General features: G+C 39.8%; 1 long non-coding RNA gene across 8 annotated transcripts in view; it reads left to right on the plus strand.

The window, feature by feature from the left end:
- Positions 1-20874, plus strand: part of LOC102152898 — a 167042-nt gene that overhangs the window by 20689 nt on the left and 125479 nt on the right. For 5 of the 8 annotated variants that reach the window (XR_005361819.1, XR_005361823.1, XR_005361818.1 and 2 more), the window contains exon 2: positions 2658-2732. The exons of 2 other annotated variants lie outside the window; for them this stretch is intronic. This is a non-coding gene — a long non-coding RNA (uncharacterized LOC102152898). Of the gene's footprint in view, positions 1-2657; positions 2733-12721; positions 12942-20874 lie in introns of those variants that run through there. One more of the 8 variants, XR_005361825.1, reaches the window with a different exon arrangement.

Genomic DNA, 20874 nt, shown 5'->3' on the forward strand with positions numbered 1-20874 from the left:
GCAATCATTTTAAATGGCTCCAAACGGAGTCAGTTATTGCCTATTATTTATTTACTTGATCTCGGAGTCACAAGAAATTATATAAGCAGAGATCTGAGGCCTCTCTGTTGGCTTCGGCCTGGGCTTGCCCGCTCTGAGTTTAGGTGGGGAGCTTTCATTTGCTGTGAGCTGCATTTTAAGTTGCTCTCTTGAGGCAGGTCTGCTCATTCTGGGGCCTCCTTTGTGCAAAGCTGCTTCCAGTACAGCCAGACCTTCCTTGGGAACCTTTTCCATCTTGGACCGCTCGGAACTGGCTCTGGGCTACCTGGCCCCTCGTGGCTGGCACAGCGGGTACGTGTCTGCAGTACAGTTTCTTTCTCATTCTTCCCGGCTTGCGTATGGGGTGCCGCGTATTAGATAAGCAGACTGCACCTAAGACACCGAAATGACTTAGATGGCGATGCATTGTTTAGGAATTGAAGGAAGAACCCATTCCAGAAATCTCAGGACTTCTCTTTCATTTCCGAATAGAGAAAGGTGTGTCTTTCCCTGGGAGGTTCTGATGAAGACACTCCTGTTCCATCACATGTGTCTTGTGCATTTGCCGCTGATCTCGCTTTCATCCCGTCGGCAGCAGCGTACACCAGTACCTCCCAATGTTTTCCATTGTCGTGGTTCGCATAGAGCAAAGTGATGTTTGTACTGCACACAGGGATGAGCCGAAGGGGATTTGAGGTGTCTGTATGAAGCCTGGGGGGAAATTCATTATTTCTTGTATTTAATGATTATGAGAAGAGAAGAACTTACCAAGCATTAGTGGAGGTATCAAATATTAAAAAAAAAAACCCAATAAATAAAACATTTAAAAAAATTTTTACGATAGGAATGCTTAGGTGGCTCAGTGGATGGGCAGCCGCCTTTGGCTCAGGGCATGATCCTGGAGTCCCACATCGGGCTCCCCGCAAGCAGCCTGCTTCTCCCTCTGCCTGTATCTCTGCCCCTCTTTGTGTCTCTCATGAATAAATAAATAAAACATTTTTAAAATTTTTTATTTTTAATTTAAAAAAAATTTTATTTATTTTTTCCAAGTAGGAAATTATGGCTTTCTTTATTAGTTGCTGTTTTTTTTTATTGGAGTTCAGTTTGCCGACATATAGCATATCACCCAGTGCTCATTCCGTCAAGTGCCCCCCTCAGTGCCCGTCACCCAGTCACCCCAACCCCCACCCACCTCCCTTTTCACTTAAACAAATTTTTATGATAAACTTGCTTTCATGCCCACAAAAATTTAACATCAGGTGTTACAGTTGAAATGCCATTTCTGATTAAGACTTTTTAATAATAGCTTTTTCAATATATTCATGGTCAAGTTTGACAGTAGACTCTTCCTGCAATTATATGATAAAAAATTTAAACTAATAAAAAATTTATAGCACTTGAATTATGATTGAAATAACAGTTTTCCTTCTACTTACAAATGTGATTAATGTTGATGTCTTAGGATAACGTTTCTGTAAAACTTTTTTCTTTTTTTCTTTTTTGTTTTTGTAAAACTTTTCCTATCAGATATTTCGACATAATAATAAAGTTACATATTGCAGGTTGCACTTGCATTGTTAGAGCATGCTGTGGCAAAGGGGCAGAAGTATCTGACTTGTATAATGACAGAGATTTAAGCTGATAAACCCAGTGTCCTCCAAGAGCCCCCATCCGACCTCCTGAAACCAAGGGGCTCGTGGAGCTACTTAGAAGAGTTTATGTAGAAGGTTCTGAAGGTGCATTCCTGTCCCTGGTGTTAGGGTCGAAGGTGGTGCCGAGGCGGATAGGGCTTCCAGCAGGCACACGGAGGGAAGCAGCTTGCGTCTTTGTCACCATGCACATTGGACACATCTATCCATTGGTACTGATGTGTTCTGAGTGACTGCTTTAAAAAGCCAAACATCTTCCGCAAAATAGCTATATTTATTTTGAAATAATCTAGATAGCTGGCTCCTAGAAATTAATATCCAGGCAGGAGTCCGCCCTTTGACCACACTTAGTGAGTGATAGAGCAGCAAATGCCACATACGGTCATTTTGCTTGTCCCCTGCACGCGCTTCTGAGATGTGTCAGCCTCTGAGGATCCCCGCAGGAGGCTGCCTACGGATGGAGGGGATGGCCTGGGGACAAGCCAGTCCAGTCGCCCTGAGTTTCGAGGGGGTTTGTATCACTCAGCACAGCCGTGATCCGTTCGCTGTGTACCAGTGTGTTTTGGCACCTCGGTTCATAAGCCGTTGTGTGGATAATGTTTTAAAAGGACATCTCTGCGTCCCATTCCCCGTGCCATGTATGTGCCTGACTGAGATGCTTTAGGAAGAGCCCGACTGACCAGGAGACCCTGAAATTCTGCACTTCCAGCAAAGGTCTGCGGAAGCGACTTCCCCAGCTGTCTCCCGCAAGGCCATCGGGGGTCAGGGCTGGGAAATACCCAACCGTGACCTGCCGAGTGGTGAAAAATGGCATTTGTGCAGGCAGACCGACTTCTGGGGTGTGTTGGTCCACAGATGCTGCTCCTGTGAGTGGAAGGAGAAGGTGGAGATGAAAGACTCTGCTTTGAGACAGGAGTGTACACTCCCTGACATTTGAGGTACAAAATCACTGTGCTGACTTTGACCCTCACTTCCTTCCTTCTTGCTCAGAATTGGGACGTGGCTGTGCTCGCTTCAGCAGCACCTGTACCAGAAAAAGGAAGTCGAAACATTTCTTCTCTCAAGGTCAGGAATAAACTTCCCATCTTTGCTTCTTTACCCCTTTCCTCTTCACTTCTTATAGGGCCTCATTTATTTCTTTTCCACCTTAAGCTTTGAGTGGTTCCCCCTTCTCTGATTTCTTCTTTTCAACCTTGCAGTGTTTTGTTTTGTCTTTATTTTGCTTTTTCTTCCTAAAACAACTCTCTTGTCCTTCCCCTGGCTGCAGTTCAATTTTTTCCTTTCTCTTCTATTAATGCCTCTGAAGTATAAGAAATTTCACTGCGTTTCTCAAACACTTGAATTTGTCTTCTGCTTTAACTGCTGCACTGAACTGATCTCATTATGGTTCCCACTGACCTTCGTGTTGTTAAATGCAATATGCATTTCCCAGCTCTTAGTGATCGCTTTGCTGCATATGCTACTGTTAATCATTCCTTCTTGGAGAGATTAAAGAGGTTCAAAAATTCTTTGACACTCCTTTCAAGAGATGTTTAATTGCTGTTAAAACTAGTGATACTTATTAAAACTAGTGGGCCACCAAGGCAAAGTAGATGGCAGTTGATGTTTATTCCCCACAGAATTATCTGTATAACTATAACTTTTCATCTCTAACTCAGAAAAAAAATAATAGATGCCTGGGAATTATAATGATAATATATTGATAGGGAAATATCAAGCCTACGGTGATTTTATGTCTGAGAGTTTTTGGGAAGATTTTATTTATTTATTTGAGAGAGAGAAAGGGAGCACGAGTAGGGAGAGGGGCAGAGAGAGAGAGAAGCAGGCTCCCCACGGACCAGGGAGTCCCATGTGGGGCTCCAACCCAGGACCCTGTGATCATGACCTGAGCCAAAGGCAGATGCTCAACCAACTGAGCCACCCGGGTGCCCCCATATCTAAAATATTATTCACAAATGTTACTAGTTCATTATCTGTAATAAGTTATTTCTAGTCCACCTCTCAAGTGGTTCTAGTCATGACACCATGGCTAAGAAAAGTTGCTCTAACCTAACCCCGTGATGAACTGTAACCTGTAGAGCCACTGTGAAGAAATTTTGACCCTCTGACAGTGAAGTCAATGATTATGGACCTTGAAATAGTACTTGAATGTCCAATACATTTTGCTACCTCGTTTCCAATATCAATCACTTTTATTTCTCTTGGGAATCCTCTGGCTGAAGTTCAAGGCCTTTTTCCAATGCCAAAATCTAAAATCTTCATTTCATCAGCTTTGAATGTATTTTTAAAATGTCAGAATGCATTATGACAACTTTATTTATGGGATAAAGCCAGAAAATCCTTTTATTATCTTCAAATACTCAGAAGATATACCGTGTAAAGAATATCAGAGATGTTTCTCTGGAAATCTTTATATCGGGCTTGGACCTGCCAAAAATTTGCATTATAGTCCCACAGTCTAGATTGGGAGTTGGGGAGAGAGGGATATTAATAGGTGGTGATATAATATAAAAAATCCTGTAATTGGGATCTCTGGGTGGCTCAGTGGTTTGGCACCTGCCTTTGGTCCAGGGCGTGATCCTAGGGTCCCGGGATTGAGTTTTGCGTCAGGCTCCTCCCATGGAGCCTGCTTCCCCCTCTGCCTGTGTCTCTGCCTCTCTTTGTGTCTCTCATGAATAAATAAATACAATCTTAAAAAAAAATCCTGTAATTGAAGCACCATGTAACACTGTTTGAGGAAGTCTTCCCAGAAAGGAGAACTTTGAAGTGGGCCTTATAGGACGAGCTGGAGTTTGTGAAGGGAAGAAGTCGTCTAAGGGTCTTTCAGTCAGAAGGAAAATTGTGTGAAAGCACTTTGGGGATAAGTGGTTTGGGAGAAATGCAAATTGTTCCATACACCTAAGTTAAAAGGAGTATGTGACTGTTTTGGCTAGAGTCCTGCTTACATTTTATTTCTGAGGTATCTCAGAAATACCTCACTGTGGTATCTCTTTCCATCTACTGCTTTCTGAAGAGTTAAATAAACGCTGATCCAAGACAGGCTCTGCACCTAGTAGCTTTCCATACTCTTACAGAGTGGGTTAAGATAAATCTCTAGGATATTTATAGATTATACCTTTAAAGCACTCACAGTATATTGACTAAGACAAACTAGAAGCATTCTGTATCTATTTACTTGTGGTGGACGTGGGGAGGGAACTAAAGCATAGACAACAGTGAAAGATTTGTTCAGGAGGGTTTAGAGTATTACTCAGGATCCCTGACTTCCAGGAAAGGCCTTGGTTCATACCTACACACCATCCAAGATCTCCAGACACTGTTTTCCATAGTATCCAGGTTTATCATCATCTTAAGGGAAAGTACATCAAGAGGGCAACTATCTCTGCCTAACAGACCCTTTTTAATATGAAAAGAGTCACCACTTGTACCACCCACCAAGAAAGGAAATACTTCATAGCTCAGTCTTGGGTATCTACTGAGCCTCATGCTATACTTAGCACAACCTAAGGGGAATTAGAGATTACATGTTCTGCATCCACTTCTAATGAGTGGGTTTTTTTCCCTGCACACCAAGCAATTCTCCAATACCAGCAAGGTGTCCTACAATTCAACTCAATTTTCACCACCTGAAGATAGTGTCAGATTCCATAGATTAAAGGTTCATTTCTATGAACTGCATCCCTTCCTCATCCCATACTCCAGACACCACCTGGGCTTCTGACCTACCAGCTATAGCTTGGAGGTTTCAAGGACCCCTTCCTTGGGTTTGATTAATTTGGTAGGGTGGCTAACAGAACTCAGAAACATTTAAATTACTCACAAGTTTTTATTTACTCTACTTAGCAGGTTGTGATAAAAGGATATAATTCAGGAACAGCCAAATGGAAGAGATGCATAGGGAAAGGCATGAGGAAAGAAGGCAGATTTTTCATGCTTTCTCCTGCCACCTCCATATGTTCACCAACCTGGAAGCTCTCTGAATCCAGGTTTTATTACATAGGCATGATTGATCGAATCATTGGCCGTTGGTGATTGAACTCAATCTCCAGCTCATCTGCCTTCCCTGGAGGTCCAATCACATGATTGGCTCCTAGAGCTACCAGCCTCCATCCTTAGTTTATCTAGGGATTTTCCAAAAGTTACCTCATTAACATAATAAAAGACCTTTGCGCTCTTATCACTTCGGGAAATCTAAGTGTTTTAGAAGCTCTATGCCAGAAACCAGGACAAAGACCAATTATATATTTCTTATTGTGAATCACAATGTCACAGATATCTATAAAACTCATATCTATAAAACTCACCTTCACAGTCAAGGTGACAGTATGGAGCTTAATTACATAGAGTTGGCTCTAAGTCTTAGAATTCTTGTTTTCCCGAATAATCTCATCCATTCCCATTAGCATTAGCTCAAATTTGTGATGAACTCCGAAAACTCCCAGAACTAACTCACTTCTTCTCTCTTTCTTTCTTTCGGCTCGGAGTTGCTTCGGGGGGCGGAGGAGGAGGGGGGCTGCGAGGGCTGATTGGTAGGGAGGTAGTAGGGAGGGATGCGTTCTTATTTGTGGGGTCGTTGGGATTGGGTGGACGTCGGCCACCTCATTCCTTCCGTCATTCCTGACTCAGGTCTCTTTTTTTTTCTTCGTTCTGTTTTCTCTGTTCTTCTTTCTTTCTTTCTTTCTTTCTTTTCTTTCTTTCTTTCTTCTTTCTTTTTTCTTCTTTCAAGATTTATTTATTTATTCATGAGAGAGAGAGAGGCAGAGACACAGGCAGAGAGAGAAGCAGGCTCCTCACAGGGAGCCTGATGTGGGACTCTATCCTTGGACCCTGGATTACACCAGAGCCAAAGGCAGACGCTCAACCCTATTTGACAGATTCAAAATCAAATTAGTTTTTTTTTCCTAAAAGCCCATTTTAGATGTTGTTCTATTTAAATATTAGTTAATGGTATTATATGCCATTGATCAACCAAGGCAGATACCTGGCAGTCATATTTGATTTCTCCCTATCCTTCACACCTTAATATCTGACCTGTCACTAAGTCCTATTCATTTACTTTTCAAGATAATATTCCATTTTCTTTTGTAGTTCAGTGAGAATGTAGCATTCTACAATTCATATTTATACTTGGTAGCAATGGGTGGTGGTTTTGGAATATCTATTTGACAATATATATTGGCTCAGTTTCATCCAGGTTCTGTATTAGGTTAACTTAGCTTTTTAAGAGTTCTTTCCTCCATTGATTTCTTCTCAGAGAGCATCTGGATGGAGGAAAGCTGACTTACCTCACACAATGTGAGACGTATGTATATGTGTGTGTGCGCACGTGCACTTGTTTGGGGCAGTGGGGTATGTGTGTGTAGGAGATGAGATCCACATGCCATAATTTGATTTCTTTTTTTTGTTTTTTAAGATTTTATTTACTTATTCATGAGAGATACACACCGGCAGAGACACAGGCAGAGGGAAGAGCAGGCTACCTGCAGGGAGCCCGATGTGGGACTCGATCCCAGGACCCCTGATCCTGAGCCAAAGGCAGATATTCAACCACTGAGCTACCCAGGCGTCCCCATTATTTGATTCCTTGCAGGTCTCCAGTTGAGATGTCCTTCTGCCTCTCCCTGGGTATTAACCTCTGTCTTTACTGAACCAGTGGCTAACAAGTCTTAGCTGGTTTTTGATGGTGTTAACATCCACTGTGGCCAACCATAGGCCCCGCCATTATCCTCAGTCCTGAAGTACCTGCTCTTTGTGGCTTCTGCATTTTGACTCCAGGTCCGTGCCATTTTAGGGGTCCTCTCAGCATGCCTTTGCCTCCATAGCTGGTGGAAACTTCTGGATCTTTTGTGTACTAAGCTCTATGTTGACTAAATGTATCTTTCTGATCACCTCTTTCTGCCAATGCCATTTCTTTATCTCTACCATGAACTATAGTGCTCTCCGATCTAGTCACATTTATCTGAATTTTGTATGCATCCCTTTGAGTTCTGAGCTCTCTCTCTTTTTTTTTTTTTTTTAAAGATTTTTTTTTACTTATTCGTGAGAGACATACAGAGAGAGAGAGGCAGAGACACAGGCAGAGGGAGAAGCAGGCTCCATGCTGGGATCCCGATGCGGGACTCGATCCCCGGACCCCAGGATCTTGCCCTGAGTGGAAGGCAGACGCTCAACCTCTGAGCCACTCAGGCGTCCCGAGTTCTGAGCTCTCTGTTCTACCTCTGGAAAGTGAAGGACTTTCTTTTTTTAGCCTCTTTTTGAGCAGGTTATATTTTCTCCATATGGAGGCAGCATTTGACATCCTTTCCTTGGGGCCATAGGGTGATAGGACTATGGGGGAATATAATTTACAGAGCTAATAAAGACTACATTTACTATTTTCAGAATAATATTTTTATGCAAATACTCATTTATACATACATTATTAAAACAAAATTATACTGTACATATTTTTCTGAAATTTTATTTTATTTTTAGGTCTTATTTATTTAAACAGTTTCTACATCCAACATGGGGCTTGAACTCATGACCCTGAGATCAAGAGTACCATGCTGTTCCAACCGTGCCAGCCAGGCACCCCTGAAACTTCTCTTTTAATCTAATAATATATTTTGGAATATTTTCCATGTTTAGATTCAGATATACCTAATTCATTTTAATGGATACATAGCACTCTATTTTATTTTATGACTATCATAAGTTGTCTGGTTGATGGACATTTAGTTTGTATGCTATTTTTTTATTATGGATGTTTCTGCAATAGCTATCCTTGTACATTGTGGACAAAAATTTTAATTTTTCTATTTCCTTTATAAATTTGGTGTTTTCTTCCCTGCTTAAAATGTTTTTTCTATTTCAAAACCAAAAATGTATTTCTTTTTTACTTTCTTTTATGGCTTTAAATGTTTAATGCATTTGGATTTTATTTTTTACATGTTCTGTGATATAGGCAGCATTGCTATTTTCCATGTATTTTAGAATTGTGTATTTTTAAAAGAAAACTGTTTTTTTTTTTTTTCCCCCCACAGAAAAATTTTCTGGTTGAATTGGTTCCATTGGGAAAAATTTAGGTTGAGGGATGTTCTAATTGACCTCAATTTCACACTCAACATTTCAGTTCAGATTCTTTTGTCTCAGGCTATAATTGCCAATTGTCCTAAGCCTGTCTTTAGAATAAGATGGATATAAATTTCCAGCTCCTCTGTTTGCAATTGTTAAGTTGTTAATTATCCAAATACTCAATCTCTGTTCACAGATCCTCACTGCAAACATGAAGGTGTACAAACAAAGTTAGGTCTCTTTAAAATATATGTAGAATCCCAAAGTGAACACCAACAGGTAGAATTTGTGCAGCTCTGTCATCAGGTTAGACATATTTTCAATGATATGTTTGTAATAAAATATAAAAACAGAATTATCAGAGTCTGCATTTTATTTTAAAAAATATTTTATTTATTTATTTGACAGAGAAAGAGTGAGAACACAAGTAGGCAGAGCAGCAGGCAGAGACAGGGAGAAGCAGCAGGGAGCAGGGAGACTGATGTGGGGCTGGATCCTAGGACCCCGGGATATGACTTGAGCTGAAGGCAGACGCTTAACCTCTGGACCACCCAGGAGCCCCCAAAGCCTGCATTTTAGTGATACTTGTGTATACTGCTATTTTTTGCAAAAAGAGCATGTGTTTCTTTTTTTCCTAAGTACCAATATTTATTTTTTAAGAAATTGGGAAACACAAGACATGTACAGAGAAGAAAATGATTCACTGGCACCTAGAGAAAGTCATGCTTAATGTGTTGGCCTGTTTTTTTCCTCATGTTCCTCATTCCTATATAATCCACTCATGTTTCTTTATATAGAGAGCGAGGGAACACCAAATTCATTTTGGCCAAATGCTGAGAGATTGACTATTAAGATCAATATTCAGCGGAACTGAGACCAAAGGCGAATATAACCATCAAAAATGAATTTACTGAGGTAGATTCAAGATGAGGTCAATAAACTTAACTATTACTACAGTTCCATATTCAAATCTTCATAATATAATTTTGGCAGTTTGACATTTTGGTGCAGAAGCGTTACCGTCTACCTAGACATCTTAGTTGCTGGCCTGCTCACCGGCCTCAGACTCCTCTTTTGGCTTCTAAAGAGATGCTCATTTTCAGCTCAGTTCTGTGGGGGACATGATGTTTGTTCCTAATGGCCATGCTGCCACTAAGGGATTGAATGTTTGCTTCTTTGGAATTGTAACCAACTAAGGTAAAAATTTATCTACTGTTCATATTCTGCCTTTGAAGATTCGATCATTGCTAATTATGCAATTTTATTGAAGCAATTTCACAAATTTAAGTGCTTTGCTCAATTGGAGAAAAAATAATGAGTAAAGTACGCTTTTAATTAAAATCTTTTTGTATACACAATATTTTTTTAAAAGATTTATTTATTTATTTATTTATTTGAGAGAGAGAGAGAGAGAGAGAGCATGAAGTGGGTGAGTGGTGGAGGGAAAGAATCTTCTAGGAGACTCCCTGCTAGGCGCTGATATGGGGCTTGATCTCAGTACCCATGAGACTATGACCTGAGCCGAAATCAAGAGTTGGACGCCCATCCAATCAACACACCCAGGTGCCCCTACACATGATATTTTATATAATCACTCGTGCAACTTTCTTAAGTCTTAGATCTAGAAATGTGGCAGTGAAGCAATGTCATTGGCTTTCAGTTTAGCAAAATTTTCTTTGACTTTCCATCTGCATCTCAGCTTTCACTGCATCTTTAGTGGAATAGCATGACCCGAAGCTCTTCACAGCAGGTATCATCACGTAATACCTATCCTTCCATGGCAAGCTTCGCCTGAAAAACCACTTTTCCCTGCAAGGAACTACTAGTTGTTGCTAGTGCATCCTGTATATCTGCATACGTTCATCTCTATAAAGTACAATGTTAACCCTTTCTTTTGGAAAGCAGTTTATTTTATTTTTATTTTTATTTTTTTTGGAAAGCAGTTTAAATGCTTTGTTTTTTTTGAAGACATTGAGTAGCTATTAACTCTCATTGTTTGATCATGTTATATGAGTACATGATTAGGCAGTTCTCAAATTTTTTATATGCCATATTGTTGTCTGTGGCTACAGAAGAATTTTGGATGTGGTTACAGTCTTGCTGCCGATAGGCAGTGTTTTTGTTGTTACACTCTACTAGAATGACTTCCTGAGCACACACAACTGAAGGATGTGAACAGAACATGTGACTGGCTGGGTTCCTAAACCACTCAGAGGTTTGCCTGTTGTATTGTCAGTGACAACAGCATGATTTGCCATTCTATAGAGATTCCTTTAGTAACACTGACCTGAACGGTTGGTGTTCAAGATAGAGAAATTACTTGACGAGAGTAAAACTGAACCCATGTAATTTACCATTAATATATGGTGCAGACATGTATACAGAATACTCCTGGCTGTTTATTTATTTATTTATTTTTTGTTAAAGATTTTATTTATTTACTCATGAGAGACAGAGAGAGAGAGAGAGAGAGAGAGAGAGAGAGGGGCAGAGACACAGGCAGAGGGAGAAGCAGGCTCCATGCAGGGAGCCCGACATGGGACTCAATCCCTGGACTCCGGGGTCACGCCCTGGGCCGAAGGCAGGCCCTCAACTGCTGAGCCACCCGGGCATCCCATCCTGGCTATTTCTAAAATTTGTATGTCTAATTTAAAACGTGGAAGATGTTTAAGAGTATCATTAACCATTTGTACCAAGTAGAATATAATTCAGGAAAATATTTTTCAGTAACATAAGTTTTAGAATTCATACCCTGGTCAAATTTCAAAAATCCCCCCCCCCTTTTTTTTATGTCTGAAAAACCATTGACTGTCTCTGGCAAACAATTCAATGGGCCTTTGTTTAATTTTTTTTTTCAGATTTTATTTATTTATTCCTGAGAAAGACACAGAAAGAGAGGCAGAGACACAGGCAGAGGGAGAAGCAGGTCCATGCAGGGAGCCCGATGCTGGACTTGATCCCAAGACCCCAGGATCACGCCCTTAGCCAAAGGCAGATGCTCAACCACTGAGCCATCCAGGTGCCCCCATCTTAATTTATTTCTAACTTCGCTCCTCATTTCCCTTTTCCCTCACTTTACCTGCCCTAGGATTGTGTCTCCCCGCGTAATGAATTCATGCTTAAGTCACGTTGCAGGCTCTGTTTTCTAGAGAATCTTGGTTAACACATTGGCTGTTTACTCCCCCCCCCTTTTTTTTTTGAGATTTGCCTATGTGTGGCCTTTGTCCATTTTCCTTCCTGGATATTTATATTTTGTTGAATGATTTGCAAAAGCTCTTTGTTAGATGAAGAGCTAATACCTTTATCACTTATTTTAAATTTTGTTTTATTATTTTTAAATTAAAAAGTACTTTAAATTTTTATTTTTCTGCAGTTTGGCATACATTTTTATCTTTATAGTCTTTATGTTTTAGTTGTGAGCTGTGTCACACATGTAGAAGGATGTCTAAAACAGATCTCTTTTAGATAATATAACAAATAATAAAACAAACCGTAGTTACTTCTATTAAGAAACTGGTCATCCACTGCACTACAGAAGTCCCCCACTGTGACCTACTTTAATCACATACTTAAAAAAAAATATTTGAGAGACAGAGAGAGAGACAGAGAAAGAGAGACAGCTTGAGCAAGCAGAGGGAGGGGCAGAGGGAGGAATCTCAAGCAGACTCCCTGTTGAGTGGGGAGCCCACTTGGGGCTCTATTTCACAATCCTGAGATCATGACCTGAGATGAAATCAAGAGTTGGACACTTAACTGACTGGAGCCACCCAGCTGCCTCAAATCAGACTTTTTCTTCTTGTAATCATTCTTGTGATTTCTGTTTTTTGGTACTCTGCGTGTGTGGATGTGCATGTGTGTGTGTGTACATATGTCTCTGTGTGTATCACTATTTTCAACTCCTTACCTCTCATCTTTTCAGTGTTGGCTCCCACTCCTTTCTCATCCACAACAGAATGCCATCTCATGTAAAATGTGGAAATATAAGGTAGATGCAGAAGACCAGATGGTAGATGATGACTCCATTAACACAGAATTCAAGCTAAAAGGAGAAACGAGCAAGACTGCCTGAAGTCATGAAAGTTGAAGACAACAGTCACTAATATTCATAAAATGCTGTAGGATCAGTTGTGGCTACGGCTACTGACATAAGTAGGGAAAGAAATATCAAATCAGTCTCCTAAGCACAGCACAGTATTTTGTGGACTGAGAAATACAGAGGTAAGATAATGAAAGAAAAATTACCCAGAGACATTCAAATATACATGATATATTTTATATAATAAATAGATACATAATCCTCTGTTGCATGCCATCTTTTTAATAGAGTCTAATCCCTTCCCTAGTATAAAAGGTGAACACAGACATGAGAGACTAGAAGTTAAACATGGGGTCATAAAACGAATATTACGTGTTTGGAAGTGACTTTATTCCACTCATAGGCCTAAAAACTTTGGGGCAATATCAATTCCATTGTCAAGGGCCATCATCAATCTTGAACTTTAGGGTATCTGCTTTGTTCTTGACTTCTCTATAAGTGATTTTCTTGTCACTTAGAATATAAAACTCTCAGGGAGAGCTTGTATGTCAGTTTTAGAGTAGGAACTTAAATGAGTTTTGGTTAGCCTAGCTAAAAGTTTGTCAATTTTATTGATACTTTCAAAGAACCAATTTTGTTTTCATTGCCTCTTCTCTATTGTTTTTCTGTTTCCAATTTCATTTATCTCTACCCTAATCTCTGTTATTTCCTTCCTTCTACTTGCTTGAGTTTAGTTTGCTCTGTATTTCTATTTTCTTAAGGTGGAGTCTTAGATATTGATTTGAGGTATTTTTTTCTCTTCTAATTTTGGTGTTATAGCTAAAAATTTCCCTCTAAGCACTGCTTTACCTCTATCTAATAAATTTGGATATGTTTAAAAATGGCACTTGATAGAACATCTGAATATATAACACCATTGTCATCTAGCTTCCAGTATTGTTGCGAAGTTCAAAATAATTCATGTGGGTTCTCTCTTTTTCTTTTCTTTCTTGCAAGTCTTTTTTTTTTTTTTTTTTTTTTTTTTTTTAAGTAGGCTCCATGTGGGGAGCCCCTCTCCAGCGTGGGGTTAGAACTTAACTACTCTGAGGTGGAGATCTAAACTGAGATCAGGAGGTAGACACTTAACCAACTGAACCACCTAAGTTCCACCCTTGCAAATCTTTTAATTGTCCTCAGAGTTCTGAAGTTGCACACACATATACCACATTATGGCCTGTTTGCATCCATTGTCCTGGACAGATGATGGCTCCTTTCTTTCTTTTTTTTTTTTTTTAAGTTTTTATTTTAACTCCAATTAGTTAACATACAGTGTAATATTAGTTTCAGGTGATTAAACACTTCCATACAATATCCAGTGCTCATCTTGACAAGTGACCTCCTTAATCCCCATCACCTATTTAGCCCATCCTCTCACCTACCTCCCCTCTGGTAACCATCAGTTAGCTCTTTAGAGTTAAGAGTCTGTTTCTTGCTTTGTCTCCCTCTTATTTTTTCCCTCTTTGTTCATTTGTTCTTAAATTCTATTTAGGAATTTAAGATACCATGTGATTTCACATGGTATCTGTCTTTTTCTGACTGACATTTTGCTTAGCATTGTAACTCTCTAGCTCCATCCATGTCATTGCAAATGGTAAGATTTCATTATTTTTTTAAAAAATATGTTATTTATTTATTCATGAGAGATACACAGAGAGAGAGAGAGAGAGAGATTTAGAGAGAGAGAGAGAGAGAGGCAGAGACACAGGCAGAGGGAGAAGCAGGCTCCCTGTGGGGAGCCCGATACGGAACTTGATCCCTAGACCCGGGATCATGCCCTGAGCTGAAGGCAGATGCTCAACTGCTGAGCCACCCATGTGTCCCTAAGATTTCATTCTTTTTTATGGCTGAATAATACTACATTGTGTGCATGTGTGTGTATGAATGCTTTATCCATTTATTATTAGTCATTGGATGCTTGGGCTGCTTCCATAGTTTGGCTATTATAAATAATGGTGCAGTAAACACAGAGGTGCATGTATCCCTTTGAATCAATGTTCTTGTATTTGTGAATACCCAGTAGTGCACTTGCTGGATCATAAAGTAGTTGTGGAGCCCATCTTGGGGCCTGATCCTACAACCCTGAGATCATGACTTGAGCCAAAATCAAGACTTGGACGACTGACTGACAGACTGAGTCACCCCTTTATTTTTAAGTTTTTGAGGATCCTCCATACTGCTTTTCACAGTGGCTGCAAGTTTGCATTCCCACCAACAGTGCATAAGGCTCCTTTTCCACATTCTTACCAACACCTGTTGGTTTTAGCATTGTTCATTTTAGTCATTCAGACAGGTATGATATGATATCTCATTGTAGTTTTGACTTGCATTTCTCTGATAATGAGTGATGATGAGCATTTTTCCCTGTGTCTGTTGGCCATCTGGATGTCTTTTTTGGAGAAATGTCTGTTCATGTTTTCTGCCCATTTTTAAAATTGGATTGTTTTTTGGGTGTTGAGTTTGATAAGTTCTTTTTTTTTTTTAAAGTTTATTTATTTATTTTTTTAAGATTTTATTTATTTATTCATGATAGAGAGAGAGAGGCAGAGACACAGGCAGAGGGAGAAGCAGGCTCCATGCACCGGGAGCCCAACGTGGGATTTGATCCCGGGACTCCAGGATCGCGCCCTGGGCCAAAGGCAGGCACCAAACCTCTGCGCCACCCAGGGATCCCTGATAAATTCTTTATAGATTTTGGATACTAACCCTTTATTGGATATGTCATTTGCAAAAATCTCCCATTCTGTAGGCTGCCTTTAGTTTTGTTGATTGTTTCCTTCATTGTACAGAAGCTTTTTATTTTGATGAAGTCCCAATAACTTATTTCTGCTTTTGTTTTCCTTGCCTCAGGAGATGTGTTTAGAAAGAAGTTGCTATGGCTGATGTCAAAGAAGTTACTGCCTGTGTTCTCTTCTAGTACTTTTTGTTATTTATTTATTTATGATTTTATTTATTCTCAAGAGACACAGAGAGAGAGAGAGGCAGAGACGCAGACAGAGGGAGAAGCAGACTCCCTGTGGGGAGCTTGATGTAGGACTCGATCCTGGGACTCTAGGATCATGCCCTGAGTTGAAGGCAGATGCTTAACCAGTTAGCCACCCAGGCATCGCACTTCTAGGACTTTTTTTTTTTTTTAATTTTATATATTTATTAGAGAGAGAGAGAGAGAGAACATGCTCATGTGCTTGGGCAGAGGGGCAGAGGGAGAAGGAGAGAGAGAATCTTAAGCAGACTCCTTGCTGAGCATACAGCTAGATGCAGGGCTCGATCTCAGGACCCTGAGATCATAACCTGAGCTGAAATCAAGAGTTGGACGCTTAAATGAGCCACCCAGGCACCCGTCTTCTAGGATTTTTATGGTTTTCTATCTCACATTTAGGTCTTTAATCCATTTTGAATTAATTTTAATGTATAGTGTAAGAAAGTGGTCCAGTTTCATTCTTTTGCATGTTGCTGTCCAGTTTTCCCAACACAATTTGTTGAAGAGACTGTCTTTTTCCCATTAGATATTCTCACCTGATTTGTTGAAGATTTTTTAAAAGATTTATTTATTTATTTTAGAGACAGAGAGAGAGGGAGAGAGGGAGAGAGAGGGCAGTGGGAGACACAGAGGGAAGGTGAGAGAGAGAGAATCCCAAGCAGATTCCATGCCCAGCATGGAGCCTGATATGGTGCTTGATCTCACAACCCTGAGATCATGACCTGAGCCAAAAACGACTGTGGCGCCAACCTAGGCACCTGTTGAAGATCAGTTGACCATATAATAATGGGTTTATTTCTGGGCTTTCTATTCTGTCACACTGATATATGTGTCTATTTTTGTGAGTTGATGGCTTCTTTCAGTCTAGATACCCAAATCCTTCAGTTTTGAAGAATTTTCTTGTACTATATCCACGATGATTTCTTTACCTCCATTTTGTTTTTCTCCATTTCTATAATTCTTGTTAATCAGACACTCAATATTTTGGATAAACTTTCTTTTAGTTTCCTTAGCTTTTCTTTACATTTTCCACTTTTTTTTTTTTTGTTCTGCTCTACCTACAGCAATATTTCCTTAATTATATTTTTCAGTTCTTCTGTTGTGTTGTTTAGTTTTGCACCCACACTTTTTTTTTAATTATCAAGAGTTCTTTATCTTTGACTAATACTGTTCAGTAATGATTTCTTATTTCTTCTAGCAATATACTCTCTTATGTCTCTGAAGAAATTTTAATAATTTCTTTGAAATTTTTATTTTGGCACAGTCTGTTTAAGTTGCTTTTATTTTTTATTTCTTGTGCACATGAATGCTCTCTCTTCTCAAGTTGGACAATTTCTCCTTGGTTGTCTAGTGATTTTTGGCTGCTGTTCATATTAAAGAATGAGGTACAAAAGCACTGACTGGAAGCTGTATGTGCATTGCTGATTCTTGTTACCTGTGCACTTTGTTCTAGGGTGATCTGACTGGGGTTTTTAATTGGGTAAGCACTACTATCATTGCCTTTTTTGTTCCTTGGAATGGTCAGAGAATAATTAAATCCTTCTTGTCATGAAAGAGCAATCCTTAACCATTTAATGAATTAGAAAGCAAACTTTTTTCAAGAGAGACTAAATAGCGATATATTGTACAGGTTAAATAAAGTATTATCAGTGTTAATAGAATACACTGACATTACACAAGAAGTAGGCTGTATTTGCATGTCATAAATTTCATTGTTCTTACTAAAGCTTAAACACATGTCACTCTGTAGAGTGTATTGCCAAATACTTGATATCAGCACCAGAATTTTGCCATTACACTGCAGCAAATTTTAAGAGGTCCATAACTCAGCTGATACTATTTTTGGGGGAGTAATGGATGTTGGGTGAAGCATTAGGAATATCAAGTTGTGGGCAGCCCTAGTGGTGCAGTGGTTTAGTGCCGCCTGCAGCCCAGGGTGTGATCCTAGAGACCCGGGATGAGTCCCGCGTTGGGCTCCCTGTATGGAGCCCGCTTCTCCCTCTGCCTGTGTCTCTGCCTGTCTCTCTCTCTCTGTGTGTGTCTCTATGAATAAATAAAATCTTAAAAAAAAAAAGGAATATCAAGTTCTCCCAATGATTTGGAAGGAGAGCCACCAGCAGGAGAGAGAGGTCCAGTGGTTATGGTATTAGCCATTACCTTAAAAGTCTTTAACTCTGCTGTTTTATGCTTAGGAAGAATAATACTTTGGAAGGAGAAATCAATTTGAGATTTGAGATTGGACTTGGGAAATGGATTAAGCAATGTTCTGGATGTTTGCAAAGGTTATTCCTATTTTCATGTTTTTAGAGACTTCCAAAGCAAATGGTTCTATAACTTTTCTCAGAATCATATTGTTGCATAGGGGTTGGGTAGGGGAGTTCTTCCTACTACCTCACTTTCGTCTCTCTCTTTTCTTCTTCTCTTCTCTTCTCTTTCCTTCCTTTCTTCCTTTCTTCCTTTCTTCTTCTTTCTTTCTTTTTTTCAAGATTATATTTATTTATTCATGAGAGACACAGAGATAAAGAGAGGCAGAGACACAGGCAGAGGGAGAAGCAGGCTCTATGCAGGGAACCCGACGTGGGACTCCATCCCAGGTCTCCAGGATCAGGCCCTGCGCTGAAGGTGGCACTAAACCTCTGAGCCACCCGGACTGCCCCATCTCTCTCTTTTCTTATGTTTTCCACGGGATAAGAATTAGAAGTGTCTCTTGCCAGTGATTCCTCAGTTTTCCTTTTCTTCTGATGTCTAAATTCTGACAAGAAATCTGAGTTGGGTTAATTCCCTTTTAATATTATTAAAATGTAGAACTCGGTGGCTAAATACTATTTTAGGCTGGATTTTTTTTTTTTTAGGCTGGATTTTTTTGTTGTTTTTACATCAGTGAGGTTATACTAATCTACTTAAAAATACACTTACTTAAAAAAAATACACTTGTGTCTACCAGAAAAATTAATTAAAAGTTAGCATATGTGCTTACGTGCCATATTTGTTACATTTTTCTTGCTGATATGCATTTTGTCTTGTCAACAAGCACTAATCTTTATATTTCCAATTCCTATATCCCCCCCCCAAAATATTAGCTGAGTTACGAGTCGTTTATTGATATCTTAGTATTCATTCATTTGTTAAATGCCTTGTTTGTAAAGGCAGAGGTAGGGGATATTAAGATATGCTGCAATGAGGATCCTTGATTCACAGATAATAAAGTTTGAGATTTCGGAGAAGAGGGCCTTGAGGGTGGGCTTCTACTGGTTGAGAACATTTTTATGGAAGAGGTATGACTTAATCTAGGTCTTGAAGCAGAGGCAGGATTTAAATGGTTGGAGAGGCGGATGCCAGATCAGGTTTGGAGAGTGGAATGAATTAGAATGAGCTGTATGAGTATGAGTGATGTAGAGTTCATTCTGAAGAGGAGCGAGTTTGTGCTGGAAATACTAAAGTTGGTAAGGGAGGCTGTGGTTAGATTTTGAAGGCCTTGAAGATTGCTAAGGATTTGATCTGTGGGGAATGTGTTTTGGGAAAGAGGGTGACCCAATATTTTGAGAAAATGAATCTGATGATCCTGTACAGTATAGCACAGTGGTAAAGAGCATGTACAGAATCAGAACCATAGCCTTGACTATTTATTTGCTGTATAAACTTTGGCAAGCAGTTTATCCATTCTGGGCCTTAGTTCCCTCATTAAAGAAATTAACTTATTAATTTTTATTTTTAATTGTGGTGAAAAACACTCTTTCTCCATTTGAAAAATGGAGGCATTAAATAATAATGCCACCTACCTCTAGGGTTATTGAGAGGAGTAAATGAGATGAGGTATGTAAAATATTTGGTACTTTCATAAATGCCTGGTACATAATATTAGCTAAAAATATTATCTAAAAGGGAAGAGACTTATGCCCTCCCCCCCCCCCCCCCCCATGGTGCCACCCCAAGGGACCTTGCAGCTGACCAGAGAGCAGCACAATGAATGGTAAGACCATTTTCACCTACTTTACTGGCTCTAAGGACTCTGGAGGGAAGAGCTAGCACCCGACCGCATGCAGGCTGAACCAGTCGTGGGAGAGGGGCTGAAGTATTAGTGAAGGATGTGTGTTCATCTACTGATGAAAAACCTGATTGGAAAAGATCCAAATAATGACTTCAGAAAAACCTTGAAAGTAACCACAGCGCCTTCCCTACTTAAATATGGATCGCCTCAAAACTGGTCAAATCTGAGTGTCTTCCGGCCAATCTGGTGGAGATGTTATTCTCTAAAGATTAACATTTGCTGATAGCAGTTGTGTCATGATTTCCTGATTTGCTCTGGGATAAAAGAAACCGCTTGCTTGCTTTGAGTTCATGTTAGCAATAAATAAGTACATAATAATGTAAAAAAAATGGTAGGTCCAAATAGAAAGTGCTATTGAGTGCTCATGAACCTTCAGCAAAAATAAAAGGGAAGAGAGGCTAGGGATGGTGAGAGAGGAGAAACTTAAAGTAATTGAATTGTGAGTTGCTCAGGCGTTTTTTCCCCTGTAAATATCACCACGGTTATTTTTTGTCAAACTGTATTACAGCTGGCCCTTCAATAAGGTGTGTGTGTGTATGGGGGGCATTTCGGGGCACTCCTCCCTCAGATTAGAAATCTGGGTATAGGGCAGCCAGGGTGGCTCAGCAGTTTAGCCTGCCTTCAGCCCAGGGCATGATCCTGGAGACCTGGGATTGAGTCCCATGTCGGGCTCCCTGCATGGAGCCTGCTTCTCCCTCTGCCTCTCTCTCTCTCTCTGTGTGTGTGTGTCTCATGAATAAATAAATAAAATCTTAAAAAAAAAATCTGGGTATAAATTTTGACTCCCCCAAAACTTAACTCCTAATAGCCTACTGTTGACTCGAAGCCTTGTTGATAACATAAGCAGTCAATTAACACATATTTTATGTTATATGTATTGTATGCTTTAATCTTACAACAGAGTAAGTTAGAGAAAATAATGTTATTAAGAAAATTATAAGGGGGAGGTGCCTGCATGGCTCAGCTGGTTAAAGATCAAACTCTTGGTTTCCACCAAGGTCATGATCTCAGGGTGGTGAGATCCAGTCACTGCAGGCTCCCCACTCAGTGG

This window comes from Canis lupus, chromosome 7, assembly GCF_011100685.1.
Source record: "Canis lupus familiaris isolate Mischka breed German Shepherd chromosome 7, alternate assembly UU_Cfam_GSD_1.0, whole genome shotgun sequence".
Taxonomy (NCBI): Eukaryota; Metazoa; Chordata; class Mammalia; order Carnivora; family Canidae; genus Canis; species Canis lupus.